We start from the raw sequence: 12,186 nt of genomic DNA on the forward strand, positions 1-12,186 counted from the left end.
GCCGGAGTGCATCCCTGCCTCTGAGGTAGGAAGGCATTTAATAGACTGAATCAGTGCAGCTTTCTTTTGGGAAATTTCAATTTCATCGCAAGCAATTTACATAGAGCGTCGCAGCTTGAATTCATAGCTCATATCTCGGTTGCTTTGGAGATAGCTTCTCTGTTGGAAAGGCAATTACTATCTGCAGGAGAAGCCTGTCTACCATTAGTCTCCAGTTTTAAACGTTGACAGGTGGAGATGCAAGTGGGGGCGGGGGTGATTAATAAAAGGCTTTGTCTTTCCAGTCCACAGAAGGAAAGGGATTTAAGTGTTACAATTTCCCGGTCTCTAGAGAGAGTTTTTTTCCAGAACATTTCAAGCTTTTGACCAAAGTGAGAACATGAGTCCTTTTTGTAATCAGTGAGTTTTGTCTCATTAAGAATATAGGGATGAACGTGAAATGACCAAAAGTCGGTCCCTTGAAGTTTTACCAAGCCATGGAAAGAAAATCGAGTGATGCTGTAAAACCAATCTTGAGCCGCTGGATATGGAGAGCTTTGAAATCTAGATAGTGGTTTTTGCTATAATCTTTGTTCTTAAGGACAATGGAATTGCACTCTGGTTGTTGATGCTGAGTGTTCTGCAGCACACAGCAGTCTCTGTGACGGTGTTTGTGAGATAGCTTTTCCCCTCAACAGCTAATGTGTTAAATTGTTAATGTGTTAAAATGTGTAAAATTGTTGTGTCCACGTTTTAGATCGTGGTTCAGCCAAACAAATGTGTATTCCATGAATGACTTATTCTGTGTGAGGCTCTGACATAGCCCAGAGGCTTGTGCATTCAAATCAGAGACCTGCGCTGAGACCTGCCGGCATTTCCATCTAATTGACTTAGGCATGGGGACCCCGACTCCTTCTCCTTTAATCATCACCTTATACTCAAGGCTAAAAGGCTATAATTATTTGAAGTAGCTGAAATTTGAGTGACCCAGATAATTATCTCAGCAAGATGGGCTTAAAGTTTATTGACACAAATGCCAGTTTCATTAAAGGTTTGGTACAAAAGGCAGGTCCATGAGACAGCTGGTTGGCCGAGGTGAACTGACAGTGAACGGCACCAAAGACATAGGAATCACCAGGGACTTTGAAGTAATTACCATCATTTCCATAATACAGTTAGCAGAGGATTATGGGAGGCCAGAGAAACCTTCATAGTTGCTTTGAGTTGGAGGGCGTCTTCCCTCATCATTTCTCAATGTGGAATCCAGAGCGTCATGGCTCAAACTCCACCCGGGCTTCTACTTAGTCTAAAAACTGGTTGATGAGTCAAAGCAAATGAAAACTGTGTTCGTCCCTAGACTGTGGGTAGCCAAAGCTAATACTATGATAATAGTAAATTTTGCGTAGGTATAGATTTTGAAATCTTACCTTACGCATCTATTTCTTTTGTATGTTTAGTGGATAAAGATAAGCACAAAGCCCACCTAAAAAAATAGCACAATACCTACCTTCTGTAAAGTTTAAAACATTTTTTTAACATTCACCATCTGAATTTAAACACACACAATCAAGTCCTCAATACTGTATTGTAGGGTTTATTATTTATTCATAAAGAGTGAAAATTCTACATGTGATTAATCATAGATCACTTTGGGTATTAAACACATTTTTATACCAGTAGGCAAATGTTATTACCTACTCTTTGTTGACATGTAGTAGACGTGTTATGTTTCCCCATCTAGATTATAAGCTACTAAAGCAGGTGCCTCTAGTAACAATATTAGCACAGACTTAGTGGCTTAAAAACACATATTTATTATTTCACAGTTTCTGTGGGTTAGGAAACCAGGCATGACTTTATTGGGGGCTCTGCTTTAAGATTTCTCGTGAGACTGTAATTAATACGTCGTCAGAGCTGAGGTCTCATCCGAAAGCTTGAAGGGGGAAGAATCTACGTCTAAGCTCAAAAGTCTTCTGTGTTTTTCTCTCCTCTAGCACCAAGTACTATGCTTTGTAGATGCCATAGGTACTTGTTAAGAAAAAATGGAGATTTTGACTTCCATACATGGAAAAATATATGGATGGGTAACTAAGAGTGAGTGAAGTCACTATCCTGTGTTCGACTTCCTCTTTGAGGGAATGGATGGGGATGGTGGCAATAATCGTCCAGCCTTTGTGGACTGTAACTCAGTTTGTGAATGTGACTCTGAACCGATCACATTTCGGAGTGGAAAAGTATAAATAACAATGATAATAGCTCCTATTCCTTGAGCACTTAACCTGTGCCTGGTACTGTGGTTAGCAGGTGAGAAAGCAGAGGCCTGGAGCAGGTAAGTAGCTTGCCCTGGGATTGTGAAGTCGGGAGACCTTATTCTATTGATGCCAAAGCACGTGTTCCCATCCACTCTGCTTTCCTGCCTCTGATAATTATTTAAAACTGCCCAGTTACCTTATACTGATAGGTGGCACTTTGGATAGGACACAGAGCACTTTAGCTCTGTGGGGAGTGAGGTGTGCTGCTGCTTTAATTTCGAGGTTCCTTTGTTCAAGGGAAGGGTTAAGAAGGGATAAAAACCCTCACAGCAAGGCACTGTTAAAATTGCTTTCCTTTTTATAAAGGCCACTTTTAATAGCAAACAAGTAATAAATCAATGTCTCACCTCTAGCATAGTTTAGCAGCTAGGGTCGGGGAGAGGAGGCAATGATCAGTCATAGTCAGCAGTAGTGTCTGGAGACCAGCAGTGAGGCTGGTGTTCCGGGGTGTCTGTGTGCAGGGGGATCAGCAGAGCATGAGGTGATAGAACAGAGCATGAAGCCAGTTGTACACATGCGATCTATGTTCCTTGTCAGCTGTCCCCCTGGCCTCTAGCCAGGGCAGGATTTTCTCCCTCAAGTCAGGTTATTGTGCCCTTGTGGTTTGGGGCCCTCAAGGTCCCAAACCATTAACGTAATAATCACATTGCTCTGGGCAGATTTCTGCCCAGTGTCCTTTGTGTTATGCTGCAAAGACAAATCAGAAACACATTTATCAGTCAGAACAAGTCAGCCACCAGTCATTTTGACTGGTAAAAATAACTTAGCAGTTGATATTTCTGTATATTATACTCAGGCATGCACAGACATAGGCCCTTAAACACAAACACCGAGGAAGTGAGAGTACTATCTGGTATTTTACCCAGGGAAGGAACAAGGCTATGGTTTTCTCCAAAAAATTTCAGACCTACCATTTATTGTATATGCTCACTATGGTGACTCTTCCTTCATTACTTGTTACACTTAAAAGCTAGAATATTTGATGGTTTCTTGCAGCTTCTTAAATTGTGCCAGAATGTGTCACTAATGGATCAAAAATGTTATACTCCGTCTGATATTTCCCGCTCCTCCTTCCCTCTTGACAGACACCGCCATCCTACACTTCCCCACCTGGGTACCATTACCATTAGGTCAAGGTGCAGAAGTACAGAGATCTACTTATCCCTCTTCTGGGAGCCACTGTCTCTGGAAACTCTACAACTGGGTGGGCAATGCTATTTGACTGGAACAAAGTACTGAAGAAAGAGTGTGTACAAGAGAAGAAATGATTGTTTACATACTCAGGCAGACCAAAGAGTCTGAAGTGAGTATGCAGGACGGTGATTTGTAGGAGGAAATCTCAGAATGCAGAAAAGTGACAGCTGAAAAAGAAGGGAAACAGGAAATAACCAGCTTTGCAGTGGTTTGCAAATTCTGTAGTACAATCGAATAATTTAAGCAGTTTCAAAATTCTAATCTCTAGGCCACAGCTCAGAGCACTCACATCAGTGTATCTGAGGGTGACACTCAAGCAAAAGTATTCTTTAAAACTGCCCAGTTACCTTATACTGATGACCTCCAAGGAGAGGAGGCCTGCCATTTCCAGGTATAAGCATCTTGTCATTTATCTCTCAGTGCATAGTAACATTATCACAAACTTAGTGGCTGAAATAACAGACATTTGTTATCTTACAGTGTCTGTGGGTCAGGAAAGCAGGCATGCCTTAATTGGGCGCTCCACTCTAAGATCTCTCATGAGGCTGTAGTCAATGTGGCCAGCAAGGCTGAAGTTTCATCTGAGAGGTTGAATGGGGAAGGATTCCCTTCCAAGCTCACATGGTTGCTGTCAGGATTTAAGTTCCCTGTGGCTTAGGACCCAGTGGTGATTAGTAGAACTAGAAATTAAAACAAGAAACTCAGTCTAAATTATTTCTCTTTGATATTTGATTTATTACAGAATATTTAAAAATCATGACATGAGTGCATAGACTAGTTTATAATGATCACCCTGTATACCACCCAGCTTTTTTTTTTTTTAATTTTATTTATTTATTCATGAGAAACACAGAGAGGGGAGAGAGAGAGGCAGAGACACAGGCAGAGGGAGAAGCAGGCTCCATGCAGGGAGCCCAACGTGGGACTCGATCCCGGGTCTCCAGGATCATGCCCTGGGCTGAAGGCGGCGCTAAACCGCTGAGCCACCCGGGCTGCCCTACCACCCAGCTTTGTAAACAGTTTGCCATATTATAAGAATGTTGTCACTTCACTCTATTTATTTTAATAAAAAAGCAGTTACATGGAAGGAAAGGGTGATCTTGTCATGGTGGGTAACAGGGCAAATTTGTTTGTTTTTACCTCTTTTATTTCTATGGTTATGATGGGAGGCAAAGATTCCATTCACAGCATGATTCATGGCATGATGCACATTAATACCTGTAGCTAGTGAGGCCAAGCCTGGGAGACTGACAAGAGGGGTAAAGGGTGATCGTTTTTCCAAACAGCCTCAAAAAGGTGAGCAAGGTGCTTACCAGTCGGTATGTAGCAGGAGGACAGATGCTCTTGCATTCAGACCACCATCTGTGAAGACATACTGAACGTAAACCTGAGGGTATGCCTGGCCAACAGTTACCAAAAGCTGCTACCTATGGCAAGGGGTGAGCAGAATTGACAATTCCAACTTGCCTGGGATTTCTGGTGCAGATCTCTACTTCCATCTCCTGACTTTGGCCTAAATGATCACCCGGGTGTTGAATTCCACACGGGCAGCTGAGGTCAAACCACAAGGATCATGAGAGTGCTTGCAGAGTTTAGGGATCTGCATGGCCCTTGTTAGGGTTTCAAACAGATTTGGGAAAGGGTTCTGAGTAAATCATAGGGTTTTCAGGTTCCAGCCTCAGGCCAGGAACAACAGACGGTAGGAACACATGAGGTTTCAGGAAGGCCAGCCTCAGGAAGGCCCAACAGGCTTTGGTAGATACGTCCTCTTACTGCTTAAGTATTTGGCTCTTATTTATTTTGGATATGCTCATCGCACAGTTATCTGCATTTCTTTCGCATTCAGCTAAAAAAAATCTCACTTATGTCCAAAATACTTATAAGAATATTTAAACCTGCTTCACCAATCCAGGAAATGGTGCCTGGTAAAAACTAAAAATAAACCAGAAAGGCTCAAGCAAGGTTTCAATAGCAGAATCCAAGGAGTTCGAGGGATTTCTAAACTTGGCCAAAGGCTTTCCTGATTTTCTATTTCAAGTTCATCCACGTGTGGATTTTCAAAATCTGAGGATCATTTCTTCCTTTTCCTGATGTTGAAAATAGAAGAACTCTGGCTTCACTTTGGAGCAGATTGCGATTTACATTTTGGTCCTTCTGTGATGTGGTGGCGAATGTATAATGAGGCAGTAAAGGGCCTGGCCATCAGAGTTAGCCTGGGTTCCAATCCCAGCTGTCACTGAGTGTGAGACACTAGGCAGGTGACTTACCCGCTCTCAGCATGTCATCTTTCTGCAAAGTCAAGATTGATATGGGGATTAAATGGGATAATGTGTGAATTTAACATGGGTCCTAGGACACAGTAAGTGTCCAGTAAATAGTGGCTCTTACTCTACTCCTATTGTAGTAAATGTAACCATCTTTTGACTTTCGGTCATGGTTCTGGAAATGAAGCATTGTTATTCTAGATTTGTGTAGGGACGGGGGCATAAATATGCATACCTTTTATGTCAGAGACAGCTAACTATTCACTCACTAACTTGCTTCCTTATGTTTCTGGGCATTTGTCTAAGACCACGTTCCCCGGGCTCCCTTGCAGGTAGGTGATGCCATGTGACTAAGTTCTAGCCAACTGAATGTGCACAGAAGTCATATGTCCCATTTCAAGGCCTGGCCCATAGAAGTCTCCTGTAAACACTCCTCCATGCACTTTATCTTGGGATGGAGCTGGTTACGATGACCTTAGAAACCATGTAATGAGGGTCGCACAGTCAATGTTGGTCTGAGACTTTGAATGACAGCAGGTGAATGGAGATAAGCCAACCTCCAAAGAGAAATGTCTATCTTGGTCTGAGGTAAATAAACCTCTGTGGTGTTTGAAGCATTTCTTTCTTTCTTTCTTTCTTTCTTTCTTTCTTTCTTTCTTTCTTTCTTTCTTTCTTTCTTTCTTTCTTTCTTTCTTTCTTTCTTTCTTTCTTTCTGATTTTATTTATGAGAGAGAGAGAGAGAGAGAGAGAGGCAGAGACACAGGCAGAGGGAGAAGCAGGCTCCATGCAGGGAGCCTGATGTGGGACTCAATCCCGGGTCTCCAGGATCACACTCCGGGCTAAAGGCAGGTGCTAAACCGCTGAGCCACCCAGGTGTCCCACATTTTGTATTTTCTTATTCGTTAGAGCAGCTAGTTCTAAACGCCCAGCACTGTCTTGATCACTGCCTTCCTTAACTAATACTCCTTTGCTGCTTCCTGTTTCCTATGTGAGATCCCTGAATTAAGTAAAAGGGTTACAGGATAAGTGTTGTGGAAGGACCCCACCACTAACCAAAACATACATCTAGGAGCTTCTATTAATTTTTTTTTTTTTTAGCTTCTGTTCATTTTTATGGATCGCTTCCGCTTCTTGTTTTCTAAGACCCAGGAATCTTGGGAAGTAAGCCTCATTGAGACAGAATTTTGAGAATGGATGTGCAAGGTCTCAGATTACTTGGATTTTACTACACTTGACGTCAGAGTAACAAGTAGCGTTCACCTAGCCAGGTAGCTCCCTTTGAGCATCCTCAGAAGGGGTCATGAAAATGAAGACATAGTTAGGAATCACTGGAATCATTAATGGAAATTAGATACAATTTGACATATGCAGTTAATTGCAAGAACTTTAAGGAACATGCAGTAGGTTTTCTTATCAGTCTCCAGTTCCCGCTCACCACAGAACATTCAGTCACCCTTAACAAATAAGGTTGAGGAATGAGTCTTTGCTCCGAGGTAATCTGCATCCTCTTCTGTGGGTCCCCTGGTGCTTTTGTCCCTAGAACCAACCATCTGTCCATCCTTCCTGCCTCCAGGTATCCTTCCCTTTCTCTCGGTCTCCTCTCCTTCCTTCCTTCCTTCCTTCCTTCCTTCCTTCCTTCCTTCCTTCCTTCCTTCCTTCCATCCCCCCTGGCTTCTCTTTCTATTCATGTACTTGCTTTATATAGTGAATCTTACTAATGAATGTTTACAGACAACTCTGCTCTTCTCCAATGTACCTGGCAAATGTTGGCTGCCTCCTTTCCCTGTTGGTAAAACGGCTGACTGTTAATGAAAAGGATTCGTTTCACAGGGCCCTCTGGCTGCCCTCTCTGTGCCATAGTGATAAGAATAAAGTTTTAAGCCTCTTTGGAAAAAAAGGTCACTTCTTGCTTGGAGTCTGAAAACAAGTTCCACGCTTAAACAGCACCTTGATGCGTCCTTAATGATGTGCCACTTCATTAGCCATCCCTCCAGCAACAGGCACTGAAAAAAATTGCATTCTAGGCCTTGTTTTTCATGCAGAATGGCCTGGCTCCAAGCTCCACTCTAGGGTTCTATCCTAAGGGCTTACCACCAAAGAAGTCATTCTGTAAATGTAACATGTGACCACAAATCAAAACTCCTTATTGGGTTTCCTAACTGCAGGAGGGCTTCCCCATAAGGCATCCAGGAAAAGTTCTGGCAATCTGGAAACAAGTATCAGGAGGGGTACTAAGGGGTTGTTAGAGTTTGAGGGAATGGTCCAGCAAGTAAAGTAGGTGCTACGGAGCTCATAACAGATGTGTAGATGGACAGATTAAGCCCTGGATTGTCGGTCGGTCGGCATTGCTAGTTAAAAAAGAACAGAACCGTAATCATAGATATGTCTCCTAGGACTCACCCTGTAGTTACAGAGATTAAATATTATTCAAAAGAAAGGAATTTGTGTGAGGGAGAATTCCAAAATCCCATAGCCTTCATATTCCAAGAATATTTTCTCATGAAGAGAATTCCAAGATTCGTTGTAGAACAGATTTCTAATTTTTAGATCCTTATTAGGAGACCTCTCTGTGAAATTACAATAGAGCAACAATAACATTGAACAGGTAATGAATAATTAATTTGAAGGCAAGTCTTAAATTAGAACTCCACTTGAAGAAGGCATATTCAGTCCATTTTGTCCTGAACTTTTGACTGTTTGTGGCAGTTTTTTTTTTTTTTTTTTTTTTTTTTTTTTTTTTTACTGAACTAAATTGGATGTGAGGTTTTTGAAAGAATTCTCCATGGAATGGGAAGGACAGTTCCTATCTGGGCATATATTTTCCTAAGGGAAAAAGAGAAAGAAATATAGGTTGAGCACTTGATATGCAGTACGTGCTTTGCAGCTATACTATTTACTCATTGATATATTGCCTACTCTCAGGACTCAGCATAGTCTTATCTCTGTTTTGCGTCTCTAGGTAAGCAACTTGAATAATAACTCAACTGTGAAGTGGAAGACAGTACCATGATGCAGGTCTCCCAGGCTCCACACTCATGTGTTTCCACTGTTCACTGCCCTGATATTTATCAGAGTTTGTGCATACCGAGTTCTTGTCCAACGGAATGGGGATGCTTTAAGAATAATGTGAGAATGACTATTCTAATGTCAGCATGAAATTCTCGTTCTGTAATTGGGCCCTACGACTTTCTCCTTTAATACTCAAGTAAGGGTCTTGTCTCTTCCAGTGTTTCAACTCTTTCTGACCCAGGCTGAAATAAACCCTTTGAAATTAGTAGAGTTTCAATTCATAGTGATGCGGGTATGCAGAGAAATGGGTAGGCTTTGATTTTCCAAGACATTTCAACCATCAAAGCTTACTCTACTTTCTTTGGCCTCCAATGAAGTGATTGTCCAACTTTGGTATAAATAAGAAACATCTGAATAAATTGTCTGAAAACGAATGCCTTGGTGGGGTGCTTGGGTGGCTCAGTTGGTCAAATGTCTGACGCTTGGTTTTGGCTCAAGTCATGATATTAGGGTTGTAAGATTGAGCCTGCATCAGGCACTGTGCTGGGCATGGAGCCTGCTTAAGATTCTTTCTCTCTCCCTCTCCCTCTGTGCCTCCACCCCTTCTCTTGCTCTCTAAAAGAAAAAAAAAAAAAAAAGAAAAAAAGAATGCCTTGGCTTCCACCCTAGTGATTCAGGGGGTCCACAGTGAGGCCAAGGGTTTGCATTTTTCACAAACATTCCAGATGGTCAGGAGAATTTGGGTTTTTAAGTACTCGAATTTTCCTAGTTACTCTGATTTTCCTTTTTTTTTTTTTTTTTTTTTTTTTTTTTTGTCTTTTGAAATCTCATGTCCTTTGGGGGTTGAAATTTCTTTTCTAAGCCATGCTCTTCTAGAACTGTACTGCTAGCGTATGGTCTGAGATTATGAAGGCTCAGCATTAAAATCAGAAAAACAGAAGTAAGATCTCATAGCCAGATGCTCTACGATGGTAGGAGAGATGGAAGAGGTTGCTAAATAAAATATTAGTGGTAACATTTTATTCTGTTGAAAATAAAATGTGCATCTAGTCAAAGACAAATTCAAAGGAGTGACACAAACCTGAAGCAATCATGCCGGAAAGGTGAGATCCCAGAGCAAGCTGAGGCTCGGGGGAAAAAGGTTAAGGGCAGAGCAAGGGCTTTTTGGAAGCTGCACAGGGATGAAAAACAATGAAGACATAAAGGCCAGGAGCAGATGATGTAATGTTGACAGATGACAGGGCCGGCAGCACTGCTTATTTCCTGTTTTTCTTCCCTCCTCCATCAGGGACCAGGATCTCCAAACTGAAAATTTGCAAAATAAAAACAGCTTAGAGAAAACATCATCCAAACATAGGAGAGGGGGTAGGAAAGAAGACCTACTGGCACAAAGTGAGTACAAGTTTCAAGACCAGATGAGTCATACCACAGGGTACCAAAGATTGGCACTGGAGTTATAAACCTGTTATTGGTTCTCTTTAAAGAAGAAGAGGTGCCAAATGACTGGAGGCAAGAAAATCTCCTGTGTTTCTCTTTTTTTTCCCCTGAAGTTGTTTCTAGAAACCACAGATGTTAATTCCCTGCAAAATCCTAGAAGAGATAACAAATCAGACAATTTGGCAAAACTTAGAGAAAAGAGTGGTGGTCACCAGGGGCCCGCATGGGCTCTGCAGAAATACATTATGTGGGTCAGATTCCGTGTCTTGAGCATGTGCTCAGGAAGCTACTTTTAAGGCAAGAGGGTCCCACCCTTAGAAAGAGGCCTTTTCAGAAACCCAACGACTTACATCAGCCTCTGGAGTCGGGTGGTTTCTCTTGCTTTCCATTCCCCTTTTACATCATTTAGATCCGCATCGTTTCTTGTATGTTCCATAGAAGTTGCCATGGGGACAAGGTTCCAACTGGCTTCAGATCCAGCTGCTGAGATCTGTCCTGTCTCTTCAGTTTGCGTTGGGTGTTCAGCTCTGCGTCTCTCTAATTTGAGTTTCCCAGTTGACTCCCCCTTCTCCAACAGCCTACTGCTCTCAAGTCCACATTGTAAAGTCTCAGTTGCCTTTCCCAGCTCAGTTCTTACCATAGTAACTTCTGAACTCCCACCCCATTCTCCAACAGATAAGCTCCTGGCAAAGTTCCTCAGGTGATCCTGTATCAGGGATTGACACGATGGCTCACTGGTCCCATGCTTAGAAGAATGCATAGCTGCTCGGATGATATGCGCAAGACTACTCTTTTATGGGCAGATGTCCCTAGTAGATAATTAAAAACTGACTGCCTCAATAAAAAATAAATTTATGAAAAAAGAAAACTGCCTTCCTAGTATATATTTTGATTAAAATATTAACAAAATATTAATTGTGAGTAAAGTACTCCATTTCAAGTACCCTGATCATATAGATCTTGGATGAGAATATATTGGAAGGGGAAACTGAGATTCAAAAATATAAATAGCTGGGCAGTCCAGGTGGCTCAGTGGTTTAGCACCACCTTCAGCCCAGGGCATGATCCTGGGGTCCCGGGATCAAGTCCCATGTCGGGCTCCCTGCATGGAGCCTGCTTCTCCCTCTGGCTGTGTCTCATGAATAAATAAAGAAAAAAAAAATCTTGAAAGAAAAAAAAAAAAAAAAAGAATCAACTGCTTAACCAAGCTTAACCATCCAGGAAAAAAAAAAAAAAGATAAAAATATATAGATAGCAAAGAAGGTAACACTCAATAGAGACAAATGTAAAGTCCAGTCCTTAGGTTAAAACAGACAAACAAACAACTGCAAGTGCCTGGCTTTGTGACCATCGACCACGTTAACAGGAGTTAATGTGAAAGTCACTTTAAAGCTTCCGTTAACTATAAGCTCTCTGTGGGTCACCGATAAGATGTGCCTACCAGGAGGGGAATGTCTATCAGCTGTGTTAATAAAAATGTAGACTCAGTTTAAGAGAAATAATTATGCTGTCAGTGAAGGACATGGGGAGAAATCCTAATGTTCCAATGATGACACAAATCTGAGATAATTATGTAAGGACAATTATGTCATAGAATGGGCTGAGGCTTGCAAAAATAGACTCTTCTAGGCTTTTTATTACATAGGCTCCTAGAATCAATTGCAGTAGGGGAATGGTAAAAAATAATAATAATAAATACTGTATATATTTAATTCTGAGTATGTTTCTTTTTTTTTTCTTCTGAGTATATTTCTTTTGAGAGGGGACACTGGCAAAGAAACACATGAAGGCCAGTGCTGTGTTTGCGAGTCATATCCCAGGATTGGTACTCAGGCTTTGTGATGGTCAGCTATTTAGGTCGTGGAAGCAAAGAACTGAGAGATGTGAAAATGCATCAAATGCTTTAATGGGCTCTCTTACCGAAGGGGACTTAGTCTCCCCCTCACAGGGTAGATGTGGAACCCAAGGATCAAAGCTGTCAGGTGCTAAGC

At 41.8% G+C, this 12,186-nt stretch overlaps 1 long non-coding RNA gene across 2 annotated transcripts; it reads right to left on the reverse strand.

Moving 5' to 3' along the window:
* Positions 1-1,769: 1,769 nt before the first annotated feature.
* On the reverse strand, positions 1,770-11,130 carry LOC144314233 (uncharacterized). 2 transcript variants are annotated; one of them, XR_013380058.1, is made up of 5 exons: positions 10,546-11,130; positions 9,840-10,063; positions 4,799-4,847; positions 3,833-4,165; positions 1,770-2,978 (listed from the first exon to the last, which is right to left on the reverse strand). It is a non-coding gene; the product is annotated as an uncharacterized LOC144314233 (long non-coding RNA). The 2 variants fall into 2 exon arrangements; XR_013380059.1 differs by having other exon boundaries at positions 3,964-4,165; positions 10,546-11,105.
* Between the last annotated feature and the right edge of the window lie 1,056 nt (positions 11,131-12,186).

Source organism: Canis aureus, chromosome 5, assembly GCF_053574225.1.
Source record: "Canis aureus isolate CA01 chromosome 5, VMU_Caureus_v.1.0, whole genome shotgun sequence".
In the NCBI taxonomy this organism is placed as follows: Eukaryota; Metazoa; Chordata; class Mammalia; order Carnivora; family Canidae; genus Canis; species Canis aureus.